The 17,303-nt window shown below is 41.3% G+C and overlaps 1 protein-coding gene across 1 annotated transcript in view; it reads left to right on the plus strand.

Annotated features, from left to right (window-relative positions):
* Positions 1-8,557: 8,557 nt before the first annotated feature.
* ITGB6 (integrin subunit beta 6) overlaps positions 8,558-17,303 on the plus strand; it is a 51,718-nt gene continuing 42,972 nt past the window's right edge. Inside the window, exon 1 of the mRNA XM_030019124.1 lies at positions 8,558-8,840. The gene's annotated coding sequence lies outside the window, so the exon portion shown is untranslated. The remainder of the gene's footprint in view (positions 8,841-17,303) is intronic.

Here is a 17,303-nt window from a genome sequence, read left to right on the forward strand (position 1 = left end):
TGCCTTGTCTCTATCTGTAGTACAGCTTGAATCTAATGAATAAATTAACCATAACCCACAGAGGATGCTAGTGCTTCAAGTCTCAGAAGCTTTTTGTAGCAACCCTTTTGGTCAAGGGGAATCGGCTTGCCTACGCATTTCAGACGGCTGTGTTCACCTCTCGTTCTGCTGGACACTCAGCCTTATACCGCACCATCAATGCCCCAGGCAAGGCCAGCAACTCTGACCTACACAATCTTGCTCTTAGATGTGGACTACAAGAAGCATTTGTTAATCTCTGCCGAGGATTTTGTCACTCTTCAAAGTAATTGGATGAATCACTTCTGCATCAGGCCAAATTGCTGTATCAGGCACAATAAAAGACTCAAAGAGCAACCAGAACAAATAGGACAGTTCATAGACAGTCATGAATAAAAATACTGTAAGTCTGGAAATATAAAGTATTTCTCTGTTTTGCATACGCCCTGGCTGTAGGCTAAACAGTGCACAGAGACTTGAATTTCTGGAAAAGGAACTGATCCAGGCGTGTGTTTGCAATTTTTGAGGATTGCTTTCTATATTGAATGAGGATTGGGGAGAAAAAGACATAAATTAAAAAAAAAAAAAAATTTTTTTTTTTTTTCCAAATTTCAGACCTGAAAGCTTTCCTTCTCTCTGTTTTTTTTTTTCTTTGCAGTCTTGAGTACTTGTGATTATCTTCTTTTGGCATCCACCTCAATGTCAGCATGACTATGTTTGTCACAGGTTTTATATGCTGCTGCAAGCAGGACTCAAATTAGGTTTGGTGTGACCAAAGGACAATAGCTCTGCCAACAAGACAGACTTTTTTTGATCTAACTAGCAGATGCTCTGCTAGCGTCTCTCACTTTTTTGCCTCTCTCTTGCCTAAAGGACCGAAACCAGCCTGTCAGTGTGATCGTACTCACGGGAGCTACAACTGTTTGCGCAAGATCTGAATCTAGCCTAATACCTACTTTAATAACTGCTTCCAACAGCTACTTGTGAAGGCTCCGATGGTAAATTCCATTCAATATATCATAGCTTTAAAAAGCAGAGATTTTTCCAGAAATGGCTACTCTTTTTATAGAGGCTATTTTGCACCCTAGTGGATTATTTTAGATAGCAACAAATTGTTCCTGCATATCCCTGGTCATCAATCACTTGCAAGAATAATATTGCAGGGGGATGAGGCTAGAAGGAGGCCCTGCTGCGATTCAAACCTTGAATTCCTTTTTTTTCCTCTCCTCTGTTACTTGACAGTAGTTTTGGAAGAAGAAGAAACTACCAGACATATTAAAGACCTGGCAGAAAATACTGGATCAGCTTTTCAGATGTCACTGCAGGGCAGCAGGTCTAGAGGTGTCTCTCCGGTCCAGACTTAAGATCTTAACTAGCTTTAGCTTTTCAAGCAAGCCTGAAGGCTACTGACTGCCAGTCATCCTGACAAGGTGATGACTAATGGGGACAATTAGCTCCCTCCCCTAACATGCTGTCTGTCATGGCGATTTGAAAGGGAATAAGAACACTTTTCCCTAAGGAAACAGGTTGGCAAATGGGTTTGGGTCTGTTAAAGCTTTAGCGTATTTTCATATTAACAAAATGTCAAAAAGTTGTTCCAGTGAAGAGCAGGTTCAAGCCCATATTGTCTGCTCTGAAAATTCCTATTTAATTCATGTTCACATATTGAAAAATTCACTCTATAGCCAACCTGTAAGTCCACAGGACTAAGCTGCAGAATTTCCATTAACCCCAAAGGGAGAAAGATACACTTTTGTGTTGTCCACTTCATAAAGTAACAGCTTTTTAAATTTTAAGTAGTAACTAGTTAAGCTGTATAGGATGAGTTAAAACATAGCAGCCATCAGTAATTTAACTTGTTTCTGTCTCTTTCAGAATGGTATTTCCATTTTATAGGCAAAATTGAGACACATCTATGGTTATTATTCATTATCACCGTTATCTAGCTGCTAATCATTACAGCTAATGCTTACAGAAGTGTCCTGCGTCTCTGATGTATTGATTGTAGCACCCATCACTCACAGAACTTTATTTTCAGAGCTGCTGAGTGCCCAGAGCACGAAGGTCAGTTTGGGATGCATATTCACTGCTGAATTTTAAGAACCAAAGTGCCTCCAGTTGGGCAAGTTAAAATTTTTCCTTAGTCCACACTTCTTAGCGAATGAGCTTTAATATAGCGGACTGTGTGGATCTCAGCAGAACCTGCTGAAAAGAAAGGAGAAAGACAAAGTAGTTACCACCACTGAACTAGACTACTCTTTGCAGTGACCAAGACGCAATCAGACTATAATCTAAGAGCCACTGTGAAAAGCTACATGACTAATCTGTATTTTCATTGTGTGACTGGTAGGAGGAAGGAGGATGTAGCACAATAGTCAATTTATTGGAAGAACAATGTAGTCATTCAACAGGGCATTATTCTGAACTAATTTAAATGACAGTAGAGCAGCTTGCTCTTGACTTAAGAAAACACGAGTCATTCAAATTCTGTATCTAACAATGAAATTGTTCCACTGACTTATTTGTTGACATAAATTACATATAGCTAATATGTTTCTGTTGCAGACCCTGAGGACTCTTTGTTTATGCTAAACGTGAATGTATTCTAGCACATGAATTACTATCCTCCTGCTTGCTGCTTGGGCGCCTCCAGAATAAGTAATACGTTGGCATAACTTTGCCATTTGTCAGCCAGCAGTCTGGTAGCACATTTGCTCGTCAATCTAATTTTAACCTTTTCTCATACGAGCACTTGGTATTTCATGTAAATCAACCAGACAGTCTGTCATTCAATAGGATACTATCTTCATAGTCTTCTAAACTATGTGCTCATATGTGTTCATTTTTAAGTAGCAGAGGAAAAGTAAAACTAATGTATTGCTTCTGGTTTCTTAATACCAGAATGCCAGGAATCTCTTTATTACCACGATAGAGACAAATGATACATCTAGCAGAGGTTTTGGACAATGGGCCTGGTAATGCATTCAGCGCTTTCTGAATTGAAAGGTCTGTCCTGAATGGTAAGTAGTGCAATGCGTGGTTAAAGGCTTCATAGCACTTATTCTGCGTCTGTTCCTATTATCACCATAATTTGCAGCTAAGAATACAAAAAAATACATGTAACCGATGAATTAAAAATGTATTTATAAATAATTATTCTGTGGTTCCAACAAGTTTCTTGATAAAATACTGATGCTGACTGCAAAGGAGAACATAAGTCATTCTGAAATATAGATAAGTTTGTGAATGCTCGTTTCTTTTGGTAATTTGTGTAAATGACATGAAAGGTTTACTGGCATATCCTTTACTACGTAAGGTTTTTCAGAAATTGATCTGGCTATGAAAATAGTATGCTTGAAGTTTAGCTGTTTTGTCAGAGTTGCTGTAACTATGCATCACTTTAATATCTTTTATTTTTTAAACATGAATGAAGGTCATAGTCCATTTATGCAGCCTAAAACCCATGCTGGCTTTTTCAGATATTTTACTGCATTTAGAATGTTTAAAAAAAGCAATTGTAAAGTTGTACTGAAATGATCTGTGGTGTCTGCTAAGAATTCAGTCCCACACAACACCTGTAATTGTTCACCTCATGGTACAATATTTAATTGTTTTAATAATTATGAAAATTATAGTTTGATCTAAATTTTCCTTATTAATACTTTGAGACTATTAATACTGCATTACATTTCACTCAGGCTTGTCACGGATAAAATAAAGCTACATATATTTAATACTAGATTCTTTTCTGAATAGTGATTTATGACACTGTACTTGGTCTGGGGCAGACCCTGAACCGTGCCTGCATTTCTCCCCAGCACAGTGCTCAGTAGTCGCCTTACCGAAGAGCAGAAGCAAAGCTCATTCACTCCTGTAGCGTCACAAAGCCCCTCCTCAGCCCATACTCCCTTGTGCTGCTGTTGACTTACAGACTCCATCATGCTTTGAGTCCATCCCCGTTGCCATGCCCCCTTTCTAGCAACTTCAGTGCCTGGTATGCACCCCAAAATTTACCTCTGTTGCTGTGGAATTAATTCACCCGTGCGGAGTTTCTGGATATGAGTTGTATCTAATGATGTTTGTGCAATTTCTACCACAAAGTTCTTTTTCTGATTCAGGTAGTACTGTAACAGAAGCAGTAACACATAAACTGCTTCAACTACCACCTCCAGCATCTTTTATACCTACAAATCAAGTACAGGCAATATTTGCCCATCCTGATCTAAAGTGATATAAGACTTAATTTAGCACTAGTTTGACCCAAAGTTTCAGCGACAGATTAAGTAAGTATCTTCAGGAATGCAGGCTTGACATTTCTGGCCATCTTGAATAAATATACATCAGAAGAATTTGTCCCATAAAATATTTAGGTACTTCTATTACTTAATTTTGCATAGCAGGGGTATACATGAGTTGATCCTCCATGCTCTGATGAAGTTCTCATGTGGGAGCTTGTTGGGCTTCTATATCTAGACTTTTTATGCCAAGCAGCTGCAGTTTCTGCTCTCAGGGATGTATCTAGGCAAATTCAGTACGATCAGTGAGGTGGACTGTCATAAGTGATGACAGCTTTGGAATTCACTGAGCTTGTCAAAAATAATTTTACCGGTAATTTGTTCATTGCATATTAGATCCTCTGGTCTACCACCACTGTTCTTGCAGCTGCAAGCTTTACCTAGTTCAGGGAAATGTATATTACCAATAAATGTTTGCTCTGAAGAAAAGCAGTGAATTTCTGGGGATGGGGGGGACCTGCATTTTATTACAGGAAAAATATTTTCGGGTCTTACTTATTGTTTGTGCATTAAGGCACATATAGTTGTGTTTAACAAACATCCTCTTTCCCTTCAAATTTTCCATGACTCTTGATCCTTATGGATTATTGAAGAAATATAATCGATCAACAGGATCAGAAGTTACAGAATTATATATGGGATTAATCTAGCCTCAGATCTTTATTTAAGAAGGAAATTAATCTTCTAATTCTGTGCCTGTATGAAGAAAAAAGAAAAATGATGGTAATGAGTTGCTACCACTGCAGACAACTTGGGTAATCTTTTTCTCTGTGGTACGTATCTAAGGACAAACTCGGTTCTAGCTATTAGCAATATAGTCTTGCAGGAATCAAAGGCAAAATCCAACCATCTCGACTGGAAGGTGTGGTGGGCAAACCCAATACAGAAGGGCTCAGTCTTTCTCTTTTCATGTGAATTTTTTATATAATTCAGAAAACCCTCAAATGCATCTTCAGGTACTGCTAATGAGACAGCTTTGAAAATTATTTCCCCAGAGCTGTTAATCATACTAATTCTGTTCATGTCCATTGCTTTTTTAGTCTTGACTCAGTTCCACCTATTAGATGGCAAGTCTGGGTATCAAAGTCTAAATTCGGCTCATTTTGTTGTTTATGTAATGCTTCCTCCAAAAAGGGAAAGTAGATACCACCTGTGGGACAAGTACAGCTCACGGTTATCATTTGCAGCAACCTTGGTATTAAAGTGGTGCACAAAAGTTAAGAAGCGCCACAACAATGTACTGGCAACGTGAGTTGCATGCCTGTGGGCCCCATAATGAGAAATAAGGGTATTCTGTCTTCCTCAGCATGTGTCTGGCTTACTGGCTGGTCAGAGTTTGCACACCTGTCCTCCTTGAATCGTCAGATTAAAAAAGAAAGTGAAAGAATAATGTGCTAAAAATGTAGCTAGAAACACTCTACTGAAAGGAGGTTTTGGCAAGCTGCACTCAGGAAGAGACTACACTTATTTAAGTAAATAAAAATATGAAACCCAAGCAAAAATCATCTCAGATCTAATAAACTACCTGGTATCTACAGGTTTTTGTCCAATATCTTTTGACAAATTAACAGTACTTTTATGCTAAAACGATCATAATGGCATATTGTACTTTCCCACTGTACTGACCATGGCCCAGAAGTTCAGTAGAGAAGTTTTATTGCCGATTATTAGTAGAAAGTCATTCTGTAGACATTTAAATTCCCTTTTCAAGGGCACGCGGTAGAAACCCCTAGTGTGTCACAGTTCTAGTGCGACATTGACGGTAAAAGCCTGAGAAAATGGTCTTTATGATTTGTATTATATAAATACATACAAACGCTTATCAGCACCTGTTACGTGGCACTAGGCTGCTGGGTTTGTGTGAGGCCAGGGGAGAACTCTGGTGCTGCCGACACGCTGGGTCTCACCCGCTGCCCACACTTTTGGCACACCGCGGCCGCGCTGCTCGGTGACCCCACACGCCAGACACGGCTTGCCAAGGCGATTGATGACTCGCTGCAGCTGACAGCCAGAAGTGGGGGAGAGCAGGGAAGTGCCTCCCACCCTGCGCGGCTCCTGGCTGGAGAAGCGTGGTGGGCTTTCTTGCTGCGTCCTTCCACATCCATGTTCTCCAGGTGCTTCTGGTCCCCTAATCAACTGCCAGTTTACAGCTTTAGGCCCTAAGTAGCTTCCAGGGACATATCAATGAAAAGCCATGAGGTGGGCTTATAGGGGGCAACGAGTGTTACTGGTCCTTCAGAGCAAAATTTGTCCTCTGCTAGTTTTTCCCTCCAATTCTAAGGGACTCTTCTCTTACAGTATAACCTACTACTCCTACTCTGACCTTACTGCCTCTCCTATCAATTCCGCTTTGGGTCCATGCCTGGCTCTCTGAAGCCTTTCTGCTTGTCATTTGTTCCCCTTCTCCCTTCCCTCTGGAACACCTCCACAGCTTGGATGTTCTGGGAGGAAATTGCCTTCCACCACTGTCTTTTCACACCCCAGCACAGGTTGCACTGAATGCAGAGACATCTCTGGCCCACGGCAACTTTCTGCCAAAAAGCAGACGCAGGCGTGGGTGACACTGACATTAAAGAAGTAACCTCCAGCGGTCCCCACAGCCTACCTCCCTGGGGTCTGCTCTCCAGGCATGGTCCTGGCCAAGTGCCACATTGCAGCTCAGCTGGCCCCATCTGAGGGTGGCTGAGGACAGGGACAGGCTGAGAAGAGCTGGAGCGGGGCAGAGCTTTGTGGGGGTGCCCTGCAGCACCCCACATCGCCCACCCTCCGAGGGACCCCACAGCTGCCGCAGGAGCTGTGCCACCAGCTCGCTGGTGGGAGTCACCCACTGGCACAAGGGGAGTGAAGTTTGCTGAGGGATTTCACTTCTTTGAAGGCGGGCAGGGGGAGAGGACAACGGGAGGTGTTTATCCTGCGGCAGCACCCCCCGCGCGCTTGCAGCACGGGGAGATCAGCACAGGGTCCCCTTGCCTCCCCACCTGTGTGCATCAGCCCAAAGGGCTGTGCCCCGGGGGGGGCGGAGGACGTGATGAGGGAGGGTGGAGCACGAGCTGGTTGTTATCTTCCTGCTTGGGTCTTGCAGAGATGGGCTGGTGCCTTTATTTATTACTGTAGGTAGAGGGAAAGTGGCAGTACTGGTGGTGAGGGATCCCCAGCTGGGGCTGAGGCTCATGGGGCCTGCATTGGGCTCCTCTGGCCCTGTAGCAGGGCAGCCTGGCCATGGGGAAGGGGCCGGTGGGCTGCTGACCCCACTGTGCCCCCGCAGGGTGCCCCAGGCACCACAGCTCCCAGACCTGCTCAAAGTAATGCCCTTTCCCTGCCTCTTCTCAGGTTTTTCCAATCCTCCACTAAGTGCATCCCTAACCCTACATTAGATCCTCATCTCATCCCTATCTGCTGTCTGTGTCCTTTCCCTTTCCTTACAGTGCTCCCCCAGCTCCTCATCTCCTGCCCAGAGAAATAATGTATACGCTGGGATGCTTCTGCTCTTTATGCCCAGCTGCCCACTTAGTACCTTAGAAAAGAGCGTTATAGCTGTTTGTTGCTCTGATTCACAACCTGGCCAGTACCGACGCTTCCTTGCTCATTCCCTAAGGTAATTCTGCCTCCCTGCCATTTCTGGTTTTGTCTGGGATTCGTCTGTTGTTTATCCCAAGCTAATCGTATTCTGCTACTCAGGTAAAAGAACCTAGTTTTAAGTCTGTTAAGATGAACCTGCAACGTAGTTTATGGGGAAGAAGCACCTTCAGAAAGTGTGTGTGACCTGGGCAGAAAGCAAGTGCGCGAGAAGTGGAACAACTGCATTGCAGAAAGGGAGTAGATTAGGATTATAACAAATATAAAAGTTTTAAAAATCAGAATAACTTCAATGTTACTCTTTAAAATAATGGATTAATTATTCCAGTGACATTGTGCTATGTGTCCCTGTGCTAAGAGGGCTTTCGTATCTTCCCTCTGGAGTGGGGAAAGAAAGTGGTTGCTTAAATCACTATTAACGTACAGCACACGAATTCCAGTTTTGATTTTACGAACAGCCTGTATCATCATGTCTCGTGTGGACTGCCTCATGCTCATTGTACTGTGGGGTTAGACACACTGTCACCATTCCTATAAATAGCCTGCTTGGTTATGAAGGACTATTAGTGTTTCCTCTGAGAAGAATAGCACTTTTGACTAACAGTATTTTAGGCCAGTTTTCTTCAAATTTTCTAGAGGCCATAGGATTTGGAGAGTAGAAAACCTGCTAAAGAAAGCCAGTAATCAAGGTATTAATGCTTGAAACACAGACACCTGGTGAGCCCGGAAAATTCGCAGAGAAAACTGAAGTTAGAAGGAGCAGGATGGTGGTGTGCATTTAAAAAAGGAGGCTTGGCTTCAGGGCTGGCAAGGAGCAAGGCAGCTGCCATGCAGAGAAAGAGAAGCTCCCTGTGATCCAGTGGAAATCTCAGCTGCAGCGCAGGTATGGCTGCAATGTCAGAGAGTCTGCTCTGCACCCAAAAAATGCTCAAGTGTACTGGGGAACGGCAGGTAAGCTGATGTGTTTTTCTGTATATTTTTGGAGCAAAGTAGGAAGTAATTGTGTGTAGAAAACCTTGTATTTCAGCTTATCAGCTGTTTAGCTGTTACTATGATCTTTTGAGTGCAGTGAGCATCTGCAGGCAAACACCCTCAAGGTCGGTTCAGTAGGGATGGATGTTTTTAAGCTTGGGGAGGGAGTGGGGATCCCTGGTTCTAAGGATAAAGGTTGTTTGGGGTGTGTGACCCTGTTTCTGTGAGTAAATGTGCTGGAGATGCCAAAGAGACTGCACAGCCTGCTGGCCACACAGCGAGGCAAGTTCTACTGCATGCAGTACGAGAGGTCAAACACAGCACGGCATTAAATGACATGTAACAAGGTTTGGTAGGTGTCTTCTCCTGACTATTAAAAGTAACAAATGCCAAGATATTTGGGGGGTTTCCTTACAATTAGCAACTGATCTGGAATCCAGAGCCCACCTTCCACAGCCTGGGAAGTTTCCAAGAGCGCGTTGAATCGACAGCAGCACCCTTTGTGCAAACAGTGAGTCTGTACACAAGAAGAATGCCCTACCGAAAGAAAAGGAATAGAGCGTTACATTTAGGGATGTGACTAACTTCTTCTGAACAGTGAGGAAAGCACCACACTTGCCAGTTATCTTTTCTGTGCGTTTCCTCAGTTGTGGCTGGGGCCATCTGACGAGTGTTTCTCTTTCACTCCCAGCGCAGTGCAGTCTGTCTGCTGTCAGCAGTTAATGAAGTCACTCGCAAGACGCCATCCCCTGGGGAAAAGCACTGCTATGAATAGACCTGTTACTTGCGTCTCTGGCTGCAATGCTCTCAGCGCTTCTTTTGTTGTGCCACCATCTCTGATTGTGCCATTTTTGAACAATGGTCTTTCACTCTAGAGCTACTGCTATTCAGGATGCCAAAAAACGGTCCTCTTCCTTCTGGCAGAGCTGTAGAGCTCAGTGAGTGCTTCTGTGCTGTCCCCAGTGACAGACGCAGGTTCTGAGGTACACAGGTCTAATAAAAATGTGCAGAAAGTGAATGAGTAATCTTATTGCAGCAAGTACTTTTAATAATAGTCTGCAGTGAAAGTCATCATCAGATACTTCATCAACACACATCCTACAATTAGGAGGAAAAAATAAAGCTTTTTTTCTGAGAACAAAATATTTCCATGCTACTGAAATAGAAAGGGAAACTGCTAATCTAATGAGAAATGTTAGAGAACATCACCTATTTGCCTAGCTGAGCTTGCATGTCTAGGTATGATTAAGCTTGTGTTTATAAGGAGTTGTGTGTTGGTCTAGACAGAGGTGAGCTATAAAAGAAAGAAAATCAGCAAAAATAGACAGATAAAGAATGATGAAGCATGATAACATATTGTCCAAAGTATGCAAGATCATGTAAATACTTATTACAATTTGTAGGGCATACAGTCCTTGTTAGTGCCAGTAAAGTCAAGGACCAATCAATGCAGTAAGTCACTTTAGTGACTGAGTTTGTTGTTGAGATCTAACCCAAAATAATATTACAGTTGAATACCTTTGTAAGAAAATTTAGCTAACAATGCCAATAAATGGTCAAAAAGAGAAAAACTGAGTAAAGTAGCATTCAATTTGAACATTATTCATTCTCTCTTTCAGAGATGTGGGGGACAATTTATTTTAAAAGGGTTGTTTTTTTTTTTTTATACACAGATGATTATTTTTTTTTACCAGACTTGATGGTCTTAAACAGGTTCCCCCCAAATCAAGTTGTCAAAATTTTAGTTCTCAGAAAGCTACAGTGAGGTCTTCAACAAAATGCAAATGTAGATTTTTCTGTGTCATGATCTAAATATCTAAACCATTCCTACACGAACAGAGTTTAAGTTGCTGTCTTACATGAACCTTTGTTCAGGTGCCTCCTCCCCTTGCTTGTATAAAAACGAAGCAAAACCCCTCTTGTTACTCATACTTTTCATATTAATTCTGGATGGCTGAAGAAGTTTGAGTGATTCATGACCTACATTAAAATTTAACATCAGCCTTTAATATGTTCGGCCTGACACATGGTGTGTCTTATAATATTGATATATCTTATCGACCTAGCAACCTGCATCAGCTTGCTGAAGCATGCCATGAAAGGAAAATGATACAGTAGTCCTGATCTACTTCTCTGTCAAAGCTTTAATTAAAATATTCACACTATCTGTTAAGAGTGTTGCGGCTTGGGGAAACTCGTCACATGCCTGTCCTGTCATTAACATTTTATTTTGAAAGTTTAGGAAGATAGGAATATGCCTCTTAAATCAGACTTCTGTAACATGGTCAGCATTTCAGTGGCATTCAAAACTCTCATCCGACTTGCTCTCTGGTATCGTATATATAAGAAAACACAAATTAATGCATTGGATTTTCCCGTACACTTGCTCAGCGCTTTTTTCCAGTAACAACAGAAGCAGCTGGGGTGAGTTCAGCAGACCAGCAGAGCCGGAGCATCGCTGCTCTCACAGCAGTTCTCATCCTTTTCTCAGGAGTACAGAGGTGCAAAGCTGAGGTCAGGTTTCTCCGTTAGGGTTTGTTTCCCATTGCTGGCACCCAGACAGCCTGAAGGCTGTGACAAGGCAATACTTGGCCATCTGCAGGCTTCTTAGCTGGGAGGTAGAGCCTGATCAAAACGAGGTTTCATTTAGCGCTAGCTGCCCCTGATATGAGACCCTGCCAGCCTACCTAGGGACAGCACTTGTATGATAAAGCCTCCTGGCTGTGTCTGCAGAGGTGTCTTACTAAGGTCATATAGAGATTGGTTTTTCCTTCCTTAGCAGAACCGTCTAGAGGGTAGGACTGCAAATCCTGCTGTCCTCCCCAGGGCAGAAAACCTACTTGTAATGATGATCCTTATCATCACCAGAAGATGCTTCTTGCCCCCTTTGGTCCCACAGTGCCATGCTAGCAGCAATTCCTCTCATCCAGTAGCAATGGGTATTAAAATCACAGCCCGTACCTCAAATGGTTGTTTCAAATCAGCTTCAGCAAGCTTTGCTTCCTCTCTGACCCCTTCCTGGCTTCCACACCTCCTGTGCTTGGCTGTCCTCCACCCAGGCTTTCGGGCTCAGATTTGGAAATCCCCTGTTCCTGACACGAGACTGTTATTTTTCTGGCACTATTTACCTGCTGTCCTTGTAGAATCAAATCAAGGCCTCTGTGATGCCTGTGCTGTTATTCAGAGTATTAACAGACATTACAAACAGAAAGAGGTTGACAGATTTCTCCCACAAGGAATTTCCACTAAGGAATTTCTTCAGCGAGGAAGGCTGCCCAGGTTGGAGCTTGTGATGCTCTGTCTGACCCTGAGCCTGGACCAGTTCTGGTTGCAAGAGAGGAGCAATTTCTTCCGAGGAATGATCTTCCTCAAGCATCACTATAACAACAGAAGCAGCACAGTACCTGGGTCATAAAGAAAACGCTATACTATGAAGACTGTGGACTTAGAAGAATGTAAGCAAAACGCCAAGACTTGAAAGATTCATTAATATGTAAGTTCAGAAGCACAAGCTAAATCAAACTATCATTGCTCAATACACAAGCATATCAAATAAACCTAAGAGGGGGTTTTTGAAGCAGCAGGGGAAGAAAAGAAAAATACTCCTATAAAAGTGGTAAGGATGAATCAGATGATAACATATGGGAACATAAATACCAGGATGAAGGAAAAAGAGGCTTTATTACTCCACATGAGCAAACTGATGATGAAGGAGACCTAGTAAAATTTAGTGTTTTTATCAGTAATGTGACTGCGCAGGCACTGTGAGTAGTTATGTGTCAGAACAGTCTGAATAAATAACTGCAATGGTTTTGTTTGCTTTTGTATATGTTTAAAACCATAAATATTTATCAGCTTTCACAAAATGAGACAGAAAATTATGACATCATGAGACCATGATAAATATGTACTTTCCACAAGACATTATTAGCATATTCAGTCCACTGCTGGCACTATTTATTAGATAATCTTGCTTGAAATTGTTACCATGATTTTGACTTGTAGGTCATGTAGCCATCCGCTTTTATCTTCAGGTTTGCATGACACAGGCAGAAGAGGGCATTTGTGTTTTTCCTACATGCAAGAAAGTTCGCACACTATACAGAGCAAGAGAGGAACTTCCCTAGCTTCAAAGTCCAGAAAGACAGCTGAAAAATAAAAAGAACAAACAATATCTTGGATTGACTTTTGTCTGGCCCAGATTTCTTCTGTGTAGCAGTGAGCACCTGATGTGCCCAAGTTAGGAACCAGTTTGCCCTTAACTGTGTCTATGTAAAACACAGAGTAAGGTGCCTCCTGTGTTAGCCCAAGACCTCTGTTCGCTGTTCCCTGGAGGTTTGCTTATAACCACATTCATGGCTTGGCATGGTCCCCGGGTGCAATTGCAGCACCAGTGTTTGACCTGTTTGAATTCTTCCTTGGTCTCTCCTGTTGCTCTCAGATGTTACTGAGCACAGCTATCATTCTCTGATGTAAAAGGCCATTCAGATGCCTCTTCCAAATCAACGTGAACTTGTTAACCTCTCTACCCTTACGTATATTTTTCATACAGTTTTAAAATTTTGTAGAGCCCTTATGGTAGTTAGACACTCAAACGTCTCTCCTGATTAGGGTCGGCAGGGTCTTGCTCTAATTGAGAAAGTCCCACCCACCGGATCAGTATCTTACTGTAAATCAAAAGCAAGAATAATGCTGGAAAGAATCACATCATAACTGACTGAAGTATAATGAATAACTGACAGCTATGACTCAACGTCTGCATTTCTTCCCTAACACAACACCATATTGTAGACTGGCTTTGAATAGGTTTTTCACATAGTTTCAGGTAATGATTAACTCCCAATGACTAAAATATCTCCAGGACAACTGATGAGACATCTCACACAGTTACTCAAGTTCAAAAGGATATTTAAGCTTTCACTTTATCTCTTTCATTCAAAAATACATTTATTGTAACTGAAGCGATTTTAAAACTGCCCCATAAAATGTAAAGTCAGCGGTACTATTGCAGCATAATTTCAAGCTAAAATGATTGTATTCCAGGCAGATGCACACACAGTATGTGTGTGCAGTTTTATTATTTATTCCATTTATAAAACAGACGCCATTTTAGTGTCTGTGGCCATGCAGTCATCTCTGGGATGAAATTTAACTTTGTACCAGCTCACATTGTAGGATAAAAGACTGAAGGAGGGAGCACTGAGAAGAACACAAAACAGGGGAAATCTGTGTGAGTAGGTTTGTCCTGAAGGAAAAACTCCCACTGCAGCGTTTCATTCCTGAAGAGGGTGTGTTAAAGCATGCAAGATAATAAAGAGCAGCAGATGTCTTAAGAATTGATGTTATGAGGAGTGTTGTAAGGCATTTAACTTTTGAGAGGAAAGAGGATTTTTCACACAAACTAGATGAACTCCATCGGAGAAAACGTGGTATTAATTTTCCGGAACCAAGATTGCTATAATTGATACCAATATAGTATAACATGATTACATCATGTAGCATACTACAAAATAATACATGATAACAATATATATTTATATATCAGTATAACCAGTAAAAGGATTGTAAGCTAGTAAATAGGAGAGGTGGTTGCGGGATACCCGTAAGTAACTTCCACACCTGCTTCTGAAAAGCAGAAAGTGGTGAATATATGGAGGGGGAAACAAATAGATGGGAGCAAAATGGACAGGAATTATCAGTACTGACACAGGTGGGAGCGTGACGTGAATGGCCTGGGTGTCAGGAATAAAAGGGATGTGAGTAATGTAATTAAAAATTTTGCACGTTATCATAGAAGATGAGCTGAGGTGCTTGTGTACAAAAATTGTGTGCAAACTGCAGCACCCAGGATGACCCTGAATCTCCAAAGAACAACGAAGTATGGTGGATAGGTAATCTATGACTGAAATGCACTTAAACCAATGTGTAGACTGTTAAGAAAACTAGAAATAAAAACAGAGGTACACTTGGTAACAATGAAGTCACTTACAGAGAGAGGTGGCATGGGCAGAATGGAATTTGTCAAACTAAAGGTCTTCTGAAGGACCGCTAAGGAGCTGTTACACATATATCTAACACAGATGACTACAAGCATGAAAGAGAAGCTTCCAAGCATTGTCTCATTGCAGGAGACTTTAACTGCTCAGAAATAGAGTATAAAGCAAATGTTACTGATAACGGTAGAGCCAGTTATTCCAGGGTGTAATAGCTGGCAGATTTCATCACTAAGCAGTCACTGGACTACCATGATGCTATTCTAGGTGGTCTTTGTTAGGTAGTGATGACATAGAGCAGCTGGTTGTAGAAAATAACCTAGCTAAAGTTATCCCAACTTGATTAAATTGAAAATAAGTGAAAGAATAAACAAGAATAGGCCTGTTAGTTTCTCAAAATTTGTCCTTCTGAAGTGTTGTACCTAAGGAAACTAGTTAGCGATGTCAAGTGGATGAAGGTTCCAAATCTAAGTATTAGAATTTCTTTAATTTAAATACTATTTTAAAAATCTGCACTTTGTACTGTAAGTAGAGAAGGGTGTTAGCACCTTATTGGATTAATAAATCCTTCACAAAAAAACGATATTAGGAGTGAGCAAAGAGAGTGAAAGTCATAGGGGAAGAAAACCCCACCATACCAGATCATCAATGAAAACAGTATCTTGGGAACCAAGAAGCAGAGGATGCAGTCATATTTGTCAAGTCTACACACTTACCATCTGTAAACAAAATTTGAAAGGCTGAAAGTTTCTTCTACACAACTAAAAGGGGGCCTGGTATGTGGCAAGGATGGGGTAGAGATTAAAGCTAACATTTACAAACTTGAGAAGTAAATCCAGAGCATAGTAGGCCCACAGTGGAACAATATCTGTTATCCACCCTAAAATGCTGAAAGAATGAGCAAATTAAATTTCAAGTACAGGAGGAAGTTTTTCTTAAAAGATCTGCCAAAACAAAGGAGAGAGAAGAGCAGAGGAAAAAGTGACCTTGCACTACGGCTTCATTAATCTGACCTTAGTAATATGGAAATTTTGTACATATTTTTGCAAGAAAGTATAAATAAGGGTGTGGAGATAAAATGGAGAAAACAGGATGAAAGCAATAGATGTTTAATACAATGTATAAGGGCTGAGGAAATGTATGTATGATATTATCTGTTCTGGAAAGGGAATTATTGGGCTACCCAATGGTTGAGTAGAGATTTTCAAGCATTACAGTTTCAGCTAGTCTCTGGAAGTATTAATAATTTCATTGCTGCTAAAATGGCATGGTCAGATGAGAAAAATACCCATACCATTATATAAACACTGTGGGGGAAGTTGAGAGCTGGAGGTGTGGGGTAGAATTTAATAGCACAAGTGCCAGATCACACACAAACTGAGGTGGAAACGATTTCTGTTATAAATTGTGGCTTATAAATTGGGCAAGAGAAAGACTGTAATGTCTTGGTCAGTCATAGAAGGATGCTGAGACCTGGGATGGAGCCATGGGAAAGGCAAAAATGATCCTCCTTAGATACGATGCAGGAGACTTAAGGAGGGATACGCAAGTACGGACGCTATTGCAGGAGGCACTGGTCAAAGCTCTTCTGGAGTACTGTGAAGAGTCTGTCACCCATAATAAGGAAAGAGCATTGAAAGAAACGCAGAGAAGTAGTACTGGACAAAACAAAGAATGAGGGATATACAATTGCTGTCTATAAATACATTAAGGGGAGGGGAAAGAAGGGCAGAGCAAATACTAGGAAAGGAAAGAAGTTATTTAAGTTACCAGACAATGGATATAAATTGAAAGTTAGTCCATCCAGGCTGGAGCTTAAAAGGTTTCCAGCCATGAGAAGAGTGAAGTCTCCAAAAGAGTCTTCTAGTAAGAGTGACAGGAACAAACCACTGTAGGTGAGGATATCACAGTAAAATGGAACTTATTTCTTTGCAAATTGGATAATGCAGAATTCACCTGGGTCTTGCATATACCATAAAGGTGAGTAGAGCCACATTTGATTTGACTCTCTGCCAGAGAGATAAACAGTCTGTGTATTCTTATGGTGGATTTTGATAAGTTTATTAACACAGTTGTATAAGGTGGAAGGACATGTTTTCAGCATCTATGAGATCCTTTGCAGTGTTGTGTCCTCTAGTTTGTGCTATTGTGGCATTAGTGGTTTTTTTTTTAATTTCTGTTAATGAATTTATTGTTTCAGGTAGAAACCGTGACTCTATGGCCTCCTGTGACATATTGACATGCTACAAAATGTTAAGAATTACATTTTTTAAAAATTGTTTTAAAATTATGGCAATTCTGTGTGCTAAGTGTTCAACCAAAGCATGGTAATGAGGTTGCAAACGTATGAGAGAAGAAGCATAAGGTATCAGTGGATCAAATATTATTGATAGTATTTACATGATCAATCATTTTGAACTCCTGGAAAACATTGTTAGGGAAAATCTGC

The sequence above is a fragment of the Aquila chrysaetos genome, chromosome 6 (assembly GCF_900496995.4).
Source record: "Aquila chrysaetos chrysaetos chromosome 6, bAquChr1.4, whole genome shotgun sequence".
Lineage (NCBI taxonomy): Eukaryota > Metazoa > Chordata > Aves > Accipitriformes > Accipitridae > Aquila > Aquila chrysaetos.